The 13,520-nt window shown below is 46.8% G+C and overlaps 1 protein-coding gene across 1 annotated transcript in view; it reads left to right on the forward strand.

Annotated features, from left to right (window-relative positions):
• The window catches only part of SLC31A2 (solute carrier family 31 member 2), a 989,995-nt gene that overhangs the window by 848,391 nt on the left and 128,084 nt on the right, over positions 1 to 13,520 (forward strand). The window lies entirely within an intron of this gene.

Raw genomic sequence — 13,520 nt, forward strand, 5'->3', positions numbered from 1 at the left:
GGGAACAGGGATTTTCAATTCTGACAAATATTAAAGATCAGAAAACAGAAAGGTTTATTTGTGTTGATGAGGAGATGAGAGTTTGTTTGTCTCAAGTTAGACCTAATATAAATGAGATAACCCAGCAAAAGCAAGTTCACGCCTCTCATTGAATGCATACTTTTACATATTTAAGAGGCTCGATTGTAATTATATTTTGGGAATTATTCATGCCCTTATGCAGCTGCATTGTTCTATACTTTTTGGATGTCCCATGGGAAGGAACAAGGAGTATTTCCTTCTGTAAGTTATTGTGCTCTGGTGCTCTGGTCCATGGGGTCACGAAGAGTCGGACACGACTAAATGACTAAACAACAACAACAAAGCTATTGTAGGATCCAAGTGGGATTTTGGGTCTTACACGTTCTGTGTGCAAAACAAAGGAACCCAGAAAGTTGCTTTATACTGAATCCTGGTCCAGCTAGCCGAGTATTGCCTTGCTGACTGGCAGAAGTGTTTCCCCAGCCCCTCCTGGAGAGCGACCCTGGGGTCGTCTGAACGCAGAGCATTTGCTCCTCCAATTGAACTATGCAGTTCCTTATGGGGTGTGTAGTGTGTGCGCCTAAAACATATCAGATATCAAATAACACATTAAAAAGCCACATACATTGGCATCTGTTGCTGCTGCTGTGCTAATGCTTCCATCTCATCTTTTTCTGCAAAAGAGCTCAGGATTAGGGTATGGGGTCGTTGTTGTCCACCTGCCCCTAGCCAACTGCATTTTATCGTCACAATAACCCTGTGAGGTAGATTAGGCTTACATGACAGGTCCCAAAGCCACCTAGCAAGCTTAATTTCTGCTGTGAATGGGCATTTGAACCAGCATATCCCCAGCCTAGGGGATGCGGGTGGCGCTGTGGTCTAAACCACTGAGCCTTGGGCTTGCCGATCGGAAGGTCGCTGGTTCGAATCCCCGCAACGGGGTGAGCTCCCGTTGCTTGGTCCCAGCTCCTGCCAACCTAGCAGTTCAAAAGCATGTCAAAGTGCAAGTAGATCAATAGGTACTGCTCCAGCGGGAAGGTAAATGCCGTTTCTGTGCGCTACTCTGGTTCACCGGAAGAGACTTAGTCATGCTGGCCACATGACTTGGAAAAACTGTCTGCGGACAAATGCCATTTCCCTCGGCCGGTAAAGCGAGATGAGCACCACAACCCCAAAGTTGTCCGCAACTGAACTTAACTGCCGGGGGTCCTTTTACCTTTACCTTTATAGCACTCACAAAGACTCGGAGTGCTTGGAAGCAACCAGAGCAAGCAGCCATGCTTCTCATGTCATTTGCAAAGTGCAGAGTACTGCAGGGAAGCGGGGCTTTTGAGCATACAGCTGTACATGTGGAAGTTTTCACGAAACCTGGAACCATGCACGATGAGGGCTATGGGAGTGGACACCAGGGAGCAGGGAAACACACCAATCGTGATGCCAGAGCTGTGGCTATACGGGTGCACTTTTTCACCTGGAAGGGACTGATAAAAGGTTCCCCTGCCCCTAGAGTAAGCCATGATGGCACACAAGCCATTGGTAACCCTATTAAAGAGAAAAGCTAGCCTGCTGCACATTATCCCAGAGCTGTCTCCTCTGTCACGGTTAACGACAGGCTCCTGAGCTCAGAGCACTGATTCATGTTCCAGGAACTTAGTGGCTGGTGGTTATCGGCAACAAGAGTGTTTAGCCACATGAAGGGCAGCCAAGTGTATACGTTCTCTTTCTCTCTCTGTCTGTCTCTCTCTCTTCATTTACTGCAGTGACAAGATGCAAGTCGAGGAGTGGGTGAAATAACACCCCCCCTCCTATGGATAAATTACTTAATTTTGACAGAAGCAAGTGGTCCCCTGTGTAGAACCAAATGGTGAAAATGTTCCAGAAGGCCTATAAATGCCATCTTAATAGTCAAGAGCTGCAAGAATGAGCTCATATACGTTTACCTGCTTTGAAGCCTTAGTTTTAGTGGGGGAGGAGCCAGCAGCTACTCCCTTACCTGGGAGATGGATGAAGAGCTGGGAATGGGCCTCTAAGCCAGGGGTGGGTTAATGAGTAACTTAAGGGAGGCGGGTTGGTGCTGTGGTCTAAACCACAGAGCCTAGGGCTTGCCGATCGGAAGGTTGGTGGTTCGAATCCCCACAACGGGGTGAGCTCCCGTTGCTCGGTTCCAGCTCCTGCCAACCTAGCAGTTCGAAAGCACGTCAAAGTGCAAGTAGATCAATAGGGACCTCTCTGGCGGGAAGGTAAACGGCGTTTCCGTGCGCTGCTCTGGTTTGCCAGAAGTGGCTTAGTCATGCTGGCCACATGCCCCGGAAGCTGTACGCTGGCTCCCTCGGCCAATAAAGCGAGATGAGCACTGCAACTCCAGATTCGGCCACGACTGGACCTAATGGTCAGGGGTCCCTTTACCTTTACCTTTTAATGAGTAACTTAACAGCACCTAAGTGTGCATCACACGAAAGCTTATACCCAGAACAAACTTAGTTGGTCTCTAAGGTGCTACTGGACAATTTTTTAATTTATTTAGACTGCGTCAGACCAACACGGCTACCTCCTTGAATCTTTAATGGCGCCTAGCAGACAAGTCATGGCGACAGCTTGGTGCTTTGGCATCCCTCTGGAGTCTGTAAAGGGCTGTGTTGTAAGTTTACACCTTTCATTAATAAAGCACTAGAACTGGCCATTCTGGTGGTTTTCACATCCTTCTTTCATTTCCTTGCACCAAACCACTCGCATGTGGGTCAGGACATCCTCTCTCACTTCCCACCCTCTGACCTTTTTCATAGCTCTCCCAAGTGAATCCCAGCTGAAGCAAAGATTTTGAAAAGAGATCAGCTAGGCACATGGTAGACAGAATCAGGGAGCTGGAAGGAATCCAGAGGTCATCTAGCAACCCCCCACCCAATTTGGGAATTCCACTACCCCAGCATCCCTAAGTTTATATTTCTATAGTCTATAGCTTATTTAAATGTTTATAATCTCACCTTTATAATCTCCAGGCAGGTTACAAAATAGCATAAAATTGATACATAAATACCTCTAAAATTAATTTTTTTAAAAACATCAAAAAGGAATCAGTAGATACCAGTTGGTTAACAAAAGAAATTCATATAGCAAAGGCAGGTCTAAACAATAGTTTTCAGAGGATGTCTGAAAAAAGGCAGGGATGGTTCCTGCCCAAACCTCTAGTGGCAGTGAGTTCCACAGGGCACCTAGTAAAGGTCAACCAAACCCTGAAGAGTATGGAGAACCCCATAAGTGCCCCATCAGAGAATTAAGGTGGAATATAAGGGATCAGGTAGTTCTAATGTACTTTGGATCCTAGTTGCTTAGGGCTTTTGGAATTAACACAAAATCCTTGAACCTGTCCTGGAAACAAACTGGTAATGTGTGTGTGTGTGTGTGAATAGCCTATTGTCTCCAACTCAGTCCTACTCAGAGTAGACCCTGATCTAAGTTGGCCATGTCCATTATTTATCAATGGCTCTCCACGGCATAGAACAAGCTTTATATACAACCCATTGCTTTTTGCACACTTACAGAGGCATGCAAAACATTTGTTTGTTTGTTTTAATTGCTACTTTACTGGGCTCAATTCAATGTTTTGTTTTCAGCACAGTATTTTTAAAGTCCAATGCAGCTTGGGGGCCAGGTTACCTGAAGCGCCCCCTTGCCTCTACAGTGGTACCTCAGGTTAAGAACTTAATTCGTTCTGGAGGTCTGTTCTTAACCTGAAACTGTTCTTAACCTGAAGCACTTCTTTAGCTAATGGGGCCTCCCGCCGCTGCTGCGCAATTTCCATTCTCATCCTGAAGCAAAGTTCTTAACCCGAGCTACTATTTCTGGGTTAGCGGAGTCTGTAACCTGAAGCGTCTGTAACCTGAGGTACCACTGTATAAGCACCTGTCCTGCAATTGTACGCTTCCATAGCAGTGTTGTTAAGAATCCTGCAAACTGGGGGTTCGGTGTGGTGGCTCCATCTCTATGGGATCAGCTCCTGGTCAAATGTAGACAAGTTTGTCTAACATTTTTGCTTTTAGCTTTGCAGAACTTATTTTTCAAGAGGGCTTTCAGTGACGGGTGACTCGGCAGTTTTACATGGGACTGATAAGGGCAGAAGGCAGGGCGGCCAACAGGAAGTGGAGCCAGAGCCAAGAATAGGCAGAGCCAACTAATTTTAATTTTGCCCCCATCCTCCTTCCTGCTGAAGGATTACAATGGCGGGGGGGGGGGGGCTGTGGGAAGGTGCACACACCTCTCATTTTTTATTCCCATGCACATTTTATTCTCACCACAGTCCTCCAAGGTAGGCTAGGCTGAAGGATAGTGATTGGCTCAGCAATGTACAGCCTGCGAACTTTGCATCTGAGTGCAGTTGTGAATCAAGGACTCCACAAACATAGCCTAACACTCCAACCCTTAAACCGCACTGCCTCTTCGTATATCTCCAGTGAGGCATAGATTATTTGACAGTGACATTCCCCCCACAGTGCAGAGATGCAATAATGCGGGAAACAAACACAGCCTCTCAACCCAATAGGGATGGAATACAGTGGTACCTCAGGTTACATACGCTTCAGGTTTCATATGCTTCAAGTTACACACTTGGCTAACCCAGAAATAGTACCTTGGGTTAAGAATTTTGCTTCAGGATGAGAACAGCAATTGTGCTCTGGCAGCACGGCGGCAGCAGGAGGCCCCATTAGCTAAAGTGGTGCTTCAGGTTAAGAACAGTGTCAGGTTAAGAATGGACCTCCAGAACGAATTAAGTACTTAACCCGAGGTACTACTGTACTTTTATAGACTGGGGGCTGTAATCCAGGGATGGGCGGGGCCAGATGTAAAAGTGGGTGGGGCAAGGGTGGTGAGGGACGTGGTGAGGGACGTGGCAGGGGTGGTGAGGGAAGGGGCTGCCCACCGCTGTTCTACAACACTCAGGCGTGCTTGTTTAAAAGACGCAACCAGCGTGCTTTCCTTTTTGCTGAGAAGACATTTCACAGCCTTTGATTTTATGATTCCAGGAATATTTTTTTTTTACATGAGCAGTGATCAGGAATGGTGACAAGGCAGGTTTGCCTTACAAAACCCAAACAAAGCAGGGGGAAGTCCAGGAGTGCAGGACCGAAGCCTTGCGGATCAGTCTTGAGCCTCCAAGGCTCTTTGTCAAGTGCACGGTTACACGCCTCTCCTCCTTAGTCACCTCTGCACGCCAAGTGATGAAAGTAGCTGATAATCATCTGACTGAACACACAAGGCAAAAACTTGCAGATGTGCACATCAGGTCTATGGCTGGCCCCTGAAGATTGCTCTCGATGACAAGACATCTGAGAGGAGGATCACAAGCAGTTGGAATGTAAACGGACACCACAATTAACGTGGCTGTGACCAAAGTGTGAAAATAAACACACATGTCCGAAAGAAACAGCTGTGTGAAAGCTTTCTGGTGATCAGTGAAAAGTTAGCACAGTACTGAGCGGAGGTGGGGAAGCTCAGGGCAAGGGCTGGATGTGGTCTTCCAGGCCTGTCTGTGTATCCCTCAGAACTCTTGCTAGGCCACACCCATTGGTCCTTGCATTAATATGCTCCACTCGCTTTTGTCTCTTGCTCCGCCAACCCCTGGCATGTGGCCCTCAGAAGATTGCCCAGAAGGGGCTGTGGCCTTCAAAGGTTCCCACTTCTTGTACCGAGGAAGCTTTCAGGTTTATCTGACTCAAGAACGGGGTTAGGGGTCAGCATCATTGGGCATCTGCTAAGCTTCACATTAAGGACGCAGGTGGCGCAGGGACGCGGGTGGTGCTGTGGGTTAAACCACAGAGCCTAGGGCTTGCCGATCGGAAGGTTGGCGGTTCGAATCCCCGCGATGGGGTGAGCTCCCGTTGCTCAGTCCCAGCTCCTGCCAACCTAGCAGTTCGAAAGCACGTCAAAGTACAAGTAGATAAATAGGTACCACTCTGGCGGGAAGGTAAACGGCGCTTCCGTGTGCTGCTCTGGTTCGCCGGAAGCGGCTTAGTCATGCTGGCCACATGACCCGGAAGCTGTACGCCGGCTCCCTCGGCCAATAAAGCGAGATGAGCACCGCAACCCCAGAGTCGGCCACGACTGGACCTAATGGTCAGGGGTCCCTTTACCTTTAAGCTTCACATTGCAGCATCCTGGAAGCATCTCCAGCTAATATTTCCTGCAGCAACCAGTCCCTTGTACTGTACTCTTTTGTCATGCGATAGACTTGGCTTGTGATATTAACTTAACGAAGAGACTGGATTTGACCTTCTCTTTTCCTACAGAATTCTATCTTGCTGGTATAAAATTAGAGGCTTGGAATCCCAATGGTGATGTCTCAATGAGCCCCCGTATCTTACCACCCCCTGCTCAGAGCAGGACCCTGTAATGAATGGATTTTACTATCTTAGGGCCATTAATTTCAGTAGGTCTGCTCTGAGTAGGACTCAGATTGGATGCAATTATTATTGTTATTATTTTTTATTGATTGACTGATTGAGTTTATATCCTGCCCTTCCTCCCCAAGAACCCCAGGGCAAAACAGATTAGAAAACATTTGAGAAACAATTACAGTTAAAAACATTTCCCTATCCATCTTGAAGTTGCCAGGAGTTTCAAATGCCCATGTAAACAGGAATGTTTTAAAATTCCTCCTGAAAGTTAATTATAATGGAGACAAGCACACCTTACTAGGCAGGACATTCCACAGCCAGGAAACCACCACTGAGAAGGCTCTGTCATGTATCAGAAGCAACCTTAATATTACTTAATAACAAAAATAGATTTCTACCCTGCCTTTCCACCAATGTATGCAAGGCAGCTGAATGGCATTTTAAAAACGTAAATAGCGAGGGTAGACAAACCCCAACGTATATCAGGTCCCAGGTGGTAGGGGAGCTTTCATCCTTCCTCCTCTCTCTCTCACACACACAGACACACAGAGAGACTATGACTACAATCTGAATTCAGGCTCTCTGTGCCTACATTGCCTACAGGGAACCAGGCAGAGGGCCTTCTCAGTAGTGGCGCCCTCCCATCAGATGTCAAAGAGATAAACAACTACTTGACATTCAGAAGACATCTGAAGGCAGCCCTGTTCAGGGAAGTTTTTAATGTGTGATATTTTAGTGTATTTTTGGTCTTTGTTGGAGGGCACCCAGAGTGGCTGGGGTAACCCATCCAGATGGGTGGGGTGCAAATAATAAATTATTATTATTATTATTATTATTATTATTATTATTATTATTACATTGGAAGAATGGTTTGGTGTTGCACCAAGGCTCCTCGTCTTCCAGAGCAGCTGTGTGATTTGTATCCCAACTAGGTCCTCCTCAAAGCAGACCCACTGGAATTGATGGACCTAAGTTAGTTGCCCATAAATTTCAGTAGCTCTTCCTTAGGTAGGACTAACTGGGTTTGGGAGTAGGCATGGGATAAGAACTAGGGATGATCGGGTCTATTTCCAGAGCTCACAACTGTGTTTGCCAGAGGGCTCTCGTGAGGTGACGTAGGAGGAACCTGTTTCTCCGCGTGGCCCAGTTACAAAGGGCACACTCCTACCATGTCACAACCCACAAGACAGTGACCCACAAGAGGTGGCAGATTATGTCATCTCTTCACCTGAGTCAGCTCTGAACGGTCTGCTAGTGTCGTGACATGGGACACGTAAAGGAATGAAAGCTGCCATTTCTCAACCTGTGGGTCCCCAGATGTTGTTGAACTACAACTCCCATCACCCCTAGCCAGCAAGGCCAGAGCTCAGGAATGATGGGAGTTGTAGTCCAACAACATCAATTTTAAAAAACGTTTTCATCAGCTAAAATCACTCCCAGATATTCATAAACACCTGAATGATTAAGATGAATGTGGGAAACTTTTAATGTATTATTTAAATTTGAATGCCACGCTCCCTATAAACAAGCTCAAAGTGGCTGATGACAGAGCTATAAAAATGCAAGTCAATTGTTACAATAACATTCAAATACTTTAATTTGACAATCCAGCAAACAACTCAGTTTGATTTATATGACCATTATGAGGGCAATTAAGAAAAACATACTGTTCTGTAACAGTCAGCTGGTGACTTGCTTAATTTTTGCAATGCTCTTATTTTAATTGTTGTTAGCTACATTTTTAAAAAAATATATATGAAATTGTAGTATACAAATATTCTTATCTTACTATATAAAGTTAAGGTGCCATCATGCTCTGTGGTTTGCATGCTGAGATGTGCCTCTTCCAAACCTCTGTTAAATATGCCTGCAGCAGGGTGAGTGGGAGAGCACTACACACCAGTTTAGCAAGCCACTCTGTGAAGCAGGTCTTTTAAAGGTGGGCTGGGAGGTGGAGCTTGGGTCAAGCCAAGCCAGCAATTGGGGAATAGGTGAGGAAGTGGGCAAGGTGTAAAGGGAGCAAGGTTTGGCCAGGTGTAGGGGAGGAGCAAAGGGATAAAAGGGATAGGGCGTAGCCAAGGGCGGCAGGAAGGGGCAGCTGCCCCCCAATCAACAAAAATACAAAGTGAGATTCTACCCCCTCTAATAATAATAATAATATCTTTATTGTCATTGCCCCCTCTCGGGGACAACGAAATTACTTAGCAACCAGCCGCTGCATCTACACGCGCCGCCATCTTAGCTAATTGGGATGCGGGTGGCGCTGTGGTCTAAACCACAGAGCCTAGGGCTTCGGATCGGAAGGTTGGCGGTTTGAATCCCCATGGCGGGGTGAGCTCCCGTTGCTCGGTCCCTGCTCCTGCCAACCTAGCAGTTCAAAAGCACGTCACAGTGCAAGTAGATAAATAGGTACCGCTCCGGCGGGGAGGTAAACGGCGTTTCCATGCGCTGCTCTGGTCATGCTGGCCACATGACCCAGAAAAACTGTCTGCAGACAAACGCCGGCTCCCTCGACCAGTAAAGCGAAATGAGCGCCGCAACCCCAGAGTCGTCCGTGACTGGACTTAACTGTCAAGGGTCCCTTTACCTTTACCTTTTTACCCCCTCTAACAAAAGGCCTGTCCACCCACCAAAAAAAATCCTGGCTACGTTCATGGGAAGTGATGCAAGCAGAGCTGTTAGCCCCTAGCAAAAAAATAAAATTAAAAAATTAAAAAATTTAAGCATTCATAAAATAAACATGGAACCATATCAATTAATGACAAAATTAATTGACTATTGTGAGTTGAAAGAGCTTCAGGCGGCAAGCTCTGTCTTAGAGGCTTTATTCCCTCAGAAGAGAGAATGCTTCTTCATAAACAAGGCTTGTTGTGAGACCTACAGGCAATGCAAGAGGGGAGGGTGCTATCTGAAGAGAGAGGTTGCAGGCTGTGACACATACATAGAACCCCATGCAGCACAGTCTCTTCCAAGAAAAGACATTCCCTCTTCCTTTAGCAGAGAGGAAACCTTATATTATGATGCCTGCACTCACATGTGCATGGCTAACTGTGCAACACAGGGAGATGGGTGACTGGTGAGATATGAAAAGAGGCATTATATTCTCTCTCTCTCTCTCTCTCTCTCTCTCTCTCTCTCACACACACACACACACACACACACACACACCTTTAGTTAACAACACTGTTGTCTTGACCCACAACTTAAACAAGTGCCACTATGTGTCCGTCTTTTATAAACAAAGGATGCTCTCCTCACTTTGGACCGTTTGTAGTTTTTGATAGGTAAAAAGGGATACAGGATTAATCAATGAAAGAGTTAATCAACTAAAACAGAGTAGCATCCCAACTAAGTTCTACTCAGAGTGGACCCATTGAAGTTAATGAACATGACAAAATTAGGTCCATAATTTTCAATGGCTTGACTCTGAGTGGAGTTACTTGAATATGATCCTCAGTGATTAATCAAGGTTTCTCAAATCAGCCAACAGGTTCAATACTAATAACTGAGGCTACGAAACCAGTGTTCCAACGCACCGACTGTGATTTGCACAGGATTGTTCAAGATTGGAGGCAGCTTGGGCGCATTCTCAGTTGGCACCCCCTTGCTTCTTGCAAGATAAGGGGACCCAGAGAAGTTGTTCAGCCCATGCAACGGGTCAGGGCAGCACTGCATTTGATATCATTTGATATCAAGCTGAGAATTCAGCAATCTTGAGAAACTCACTGCTCAAGTTTCCGGCCCTCGTGAAAGAAATGTGTGAGCTGTCACTGATGAAATCACCAACACTCGTGGGAGGGGTGGTCATAGCTCCTCCCTATAATTAGCAGAAGTTTAACTAATTAGTACTTGTTGCACAAGTGCATTTTACCTGACAAAGGATTTTAGATGAATACGCTGCAGGCATGTCTGTGTGCATTGTTACTTGTAACCCCAAGTCCCATGATCAGTGTGAGATTCCAGGGGCTGCAGAATCGCTTGCCAGGGTCTCTGTGTTCCCTTTGGAGAATGAGATGCAACAGAGACTGTGGTGTCTTGATGATACATGGTTTTATTTACACATATACACAACCTGCACCTAGATGGAGGGATTTCTGAACATTCATGTGCTTTGAGGGTCTGGCTGCTTCTCCCATAAGCGCAGCATTTACTTCAAAGGACAGCCAAAAGCCATCCTCTGTATCTCATTGTTCAAGCCTGTCATCCCCAGCTCACTTGGAGTTCTGTCTCTCCTTCTTCTTCTTGCTGTTAAGTGACTCCCAGGACCTCCCTTCAGCATATATCATTAAATGCTGGAACACTAAACCTGGCCTTTGCCTCTGGCTACTAGAACCCAGTGAGAGCTGGACCATAAAGAAGGCTGATCGCCGAAGAATTGACGCTTTTGAATTCTGGTGCTGGAGGAGGCTCTTGAGAGTCCCATGGACTGCAAGAAGATCCAACCTCTCCATTCTGAAGGAAATCAGCCCTGAGTGCCCACTGGAAGGACAGATCCTGAAGCTGAGGCTCCGATACTTTGGCCACCTCATGAGAAGAGAAGACTCACTGGAGAAGACACTGATGCTGGGGAAGATGGAGGGCACAAGGAGAAGGGGACGACAGAGGACGAGATGGTTGGACAGTGCTCTCGAAGATACCAGCATGTGTTTGACCAAACTGTGGGAGGCAGTGGAAGACAGGAGTGCCTGGCGTGCTCTGGTCCAGGGGGGTCACGAAGAAGCGGACACGACTAAATAACTAAACAACAACTAGCACCCTGCAAAGGAGGAGCCCAACTCCCCCTTGCCTGGCTGTTGCCCTTTGATGGTTTCCTTTTTGGACCATTAATGGACTTTGTCTAATCATGGCCCATTCAGATACCTCTAGGAGCTGGCGTGGCTCATTAGCATAAATCCAGGGGGTTTCCCTGCTCGACAAAGTTTAATCAAACTTAGATTAATTCTAATTTTTACTAAATCATAAACACATTTAGGGAGATCTAGTCTCATAATATCATATATGAATGCTGCTGCCTCTGCTTGTAAATTGTTGCTTGTGTCTTTGTAACGGCAGGAATATAGCCAAATCAAGAGTGGTCCCTTTTCTTATCTACCTCATCTTCCTACCTAATTCCTACCTGAAGGGCTAAAGGGCACTGACTGAGGCTGACATCAGCACTTACTCTTCAAAAAACAGGATTGTAGCCAATGTTTTCCATGAGCAGGCCCATTAAAATTAATGGACATGACTAATAAGGATCAATTAAATTAAATGGTGGTAGACAGGGCTTTTTCTCAGCTGGAACTCACTTCCAGCATCTCTCAGGTGGGCTCCATTGCCATTCTAAGAGAACAAGGGAGGTGTTCATTGTGAGTTCCAGCACCTTTTTCTCTAGAAAAATAGCACTGGTTGTAGGCAACTCAGGAAGATCTGTGAAGTTTGAGCTGGTGGACCAAACTACAGCTTATTGTGATGAATCACTCATTTTGATAAATAAAGCAATGTTGCTTTGGAAAAACACCTTTCACATTGCCAGTTAAGATACCTGAATCTGGTGCTTGGGAGGTGGGTGGTGGGGCTGGAACACACATAGGATGATCCTTAAAACAACCCCTATGAGTCAGGAACCCAAGGAGATGGCCATGAATAACCTGTAACCCCTGGTTATGAAACAGACAAGTGCTACTCTCCCCATTTCCCAGGTGGGAAGGATGAGGCACAAAGGAGACATGCTCTTTCCCCCAAGCCTGCAGAGTGATTCAGACTGCTGAGTAGCACCTCCTGGTGTCCAGTCTCATGATCAACTCAATGCATTGGATTCTACTGAGGAAGGCAGGATATGACCCTGATGATTCAACCCAGGTGATCCTTTAGCGTTTGGTGAGATAAGGCCTGCGCTGGGCGGCAGAAAGGACTGTTATTAGGCTATTACAAAATGAGAGACCTTCCCTTCAAAGGGGAACTCAGAACCAGTGCTACAGTTAGGTGATTTTAGTTTCAGAGTAGATCAGAGTTTAACGGTCTTCAAGGCAGTATGTGCGCTTCTTCAGATGGTAATGTGGAATCACAGAACTGTAGAGTTGGAAGGGACCCCAAGGGCCATCTAGCTCAACCCCCTGAAATGCAGGAGTCACAACTAAAGAATCCCTGACAGATGGCCGTCCAACCTCTGTCCTCTCCCCACCCGCAGTTCCCATCATTCAGAGGCATACCACCTCCAACAGTGTGTGTGGGAGGGACATACTAACTGTGGCCAGTAGCCACCGGTAGCCTTAACCTCCATGACTCCACTAAAGGTTCCCCCTGCCTGACCCACCAACTGAAGTACGGTAATCATAAGAAGAGCCCTATTGGACGTGTAGTCCTTACGATCGGCAACCACAAGAGGCTCAGTGGTTTAGACCACAGAACCACCCGCATCCCTATTGGAGGCAACGGGCAAGAAGCCTGTTGGAGGTGGGCTCAGTTCACCCTCCGGACGGGCTGCCCTGGCACACCACCCTGTCTCACTCCCCCAGCTGCCCAGTCCACCAGGGGGACACAACACTTGCCCTGCTGTGGGCACCAGCAACCCATGCTACATCACTGATTGAATGGCCCTGAGCTCAGGTATTATTTACGTGAGAGGGATAGGCATAATTTGGTGGTGAAATCAAAGGGCAGGTGGGTGGCGCTGTGGTCTAAACCACTGAGCCTAGGACTTGCCAATCGGAAGGTCGGCGGTTCGAATCCCCGCGATGGGATGAGCTCCCGTTGCTCGGTCCCTGCTCCTGCCAACCTAGGAGTTTGAAAGCACGTCAAAGTGCAAGTAGATAAATAGGTACCGCTCCGGCGGGAAGGTGAACGTGCGCTGCTCTAGTTTCACCAGAAGCAGCTTAGTCATGCTGGCCCCATGAACAGGAAAAACTGTGTGTAGACAAACTTTGACTCCCTTGGCCAGTAAAGAGAGATGAGCGCTGCAACCCCAGAGTCATTCGCGACTGGACTTAACTGTCAGAGGTCCTTTGCCTTTACCTTTTTAATGCCAATTTGGTGGTAAAAATTCCACCCCACCCTTCTGTTCATAAAGAGAAGAGGACATCCAGAATGTGCTGGAGGGCAAAACATGGACAATTTGTTAATTTACACACA

This window comes from Podarcis muralis, chromosome Z, assembly GCF_964188315.1.
Source record: "Podarcis muralis chromosome Z, rPodMur119.hap1.1, whole genome shotgun sequence".
NCBI lineage: Eukaryota > Metazoa > Chordata > Lepidosauria > Squamata > Lacertidae > Podarcis > Podarcis muralis.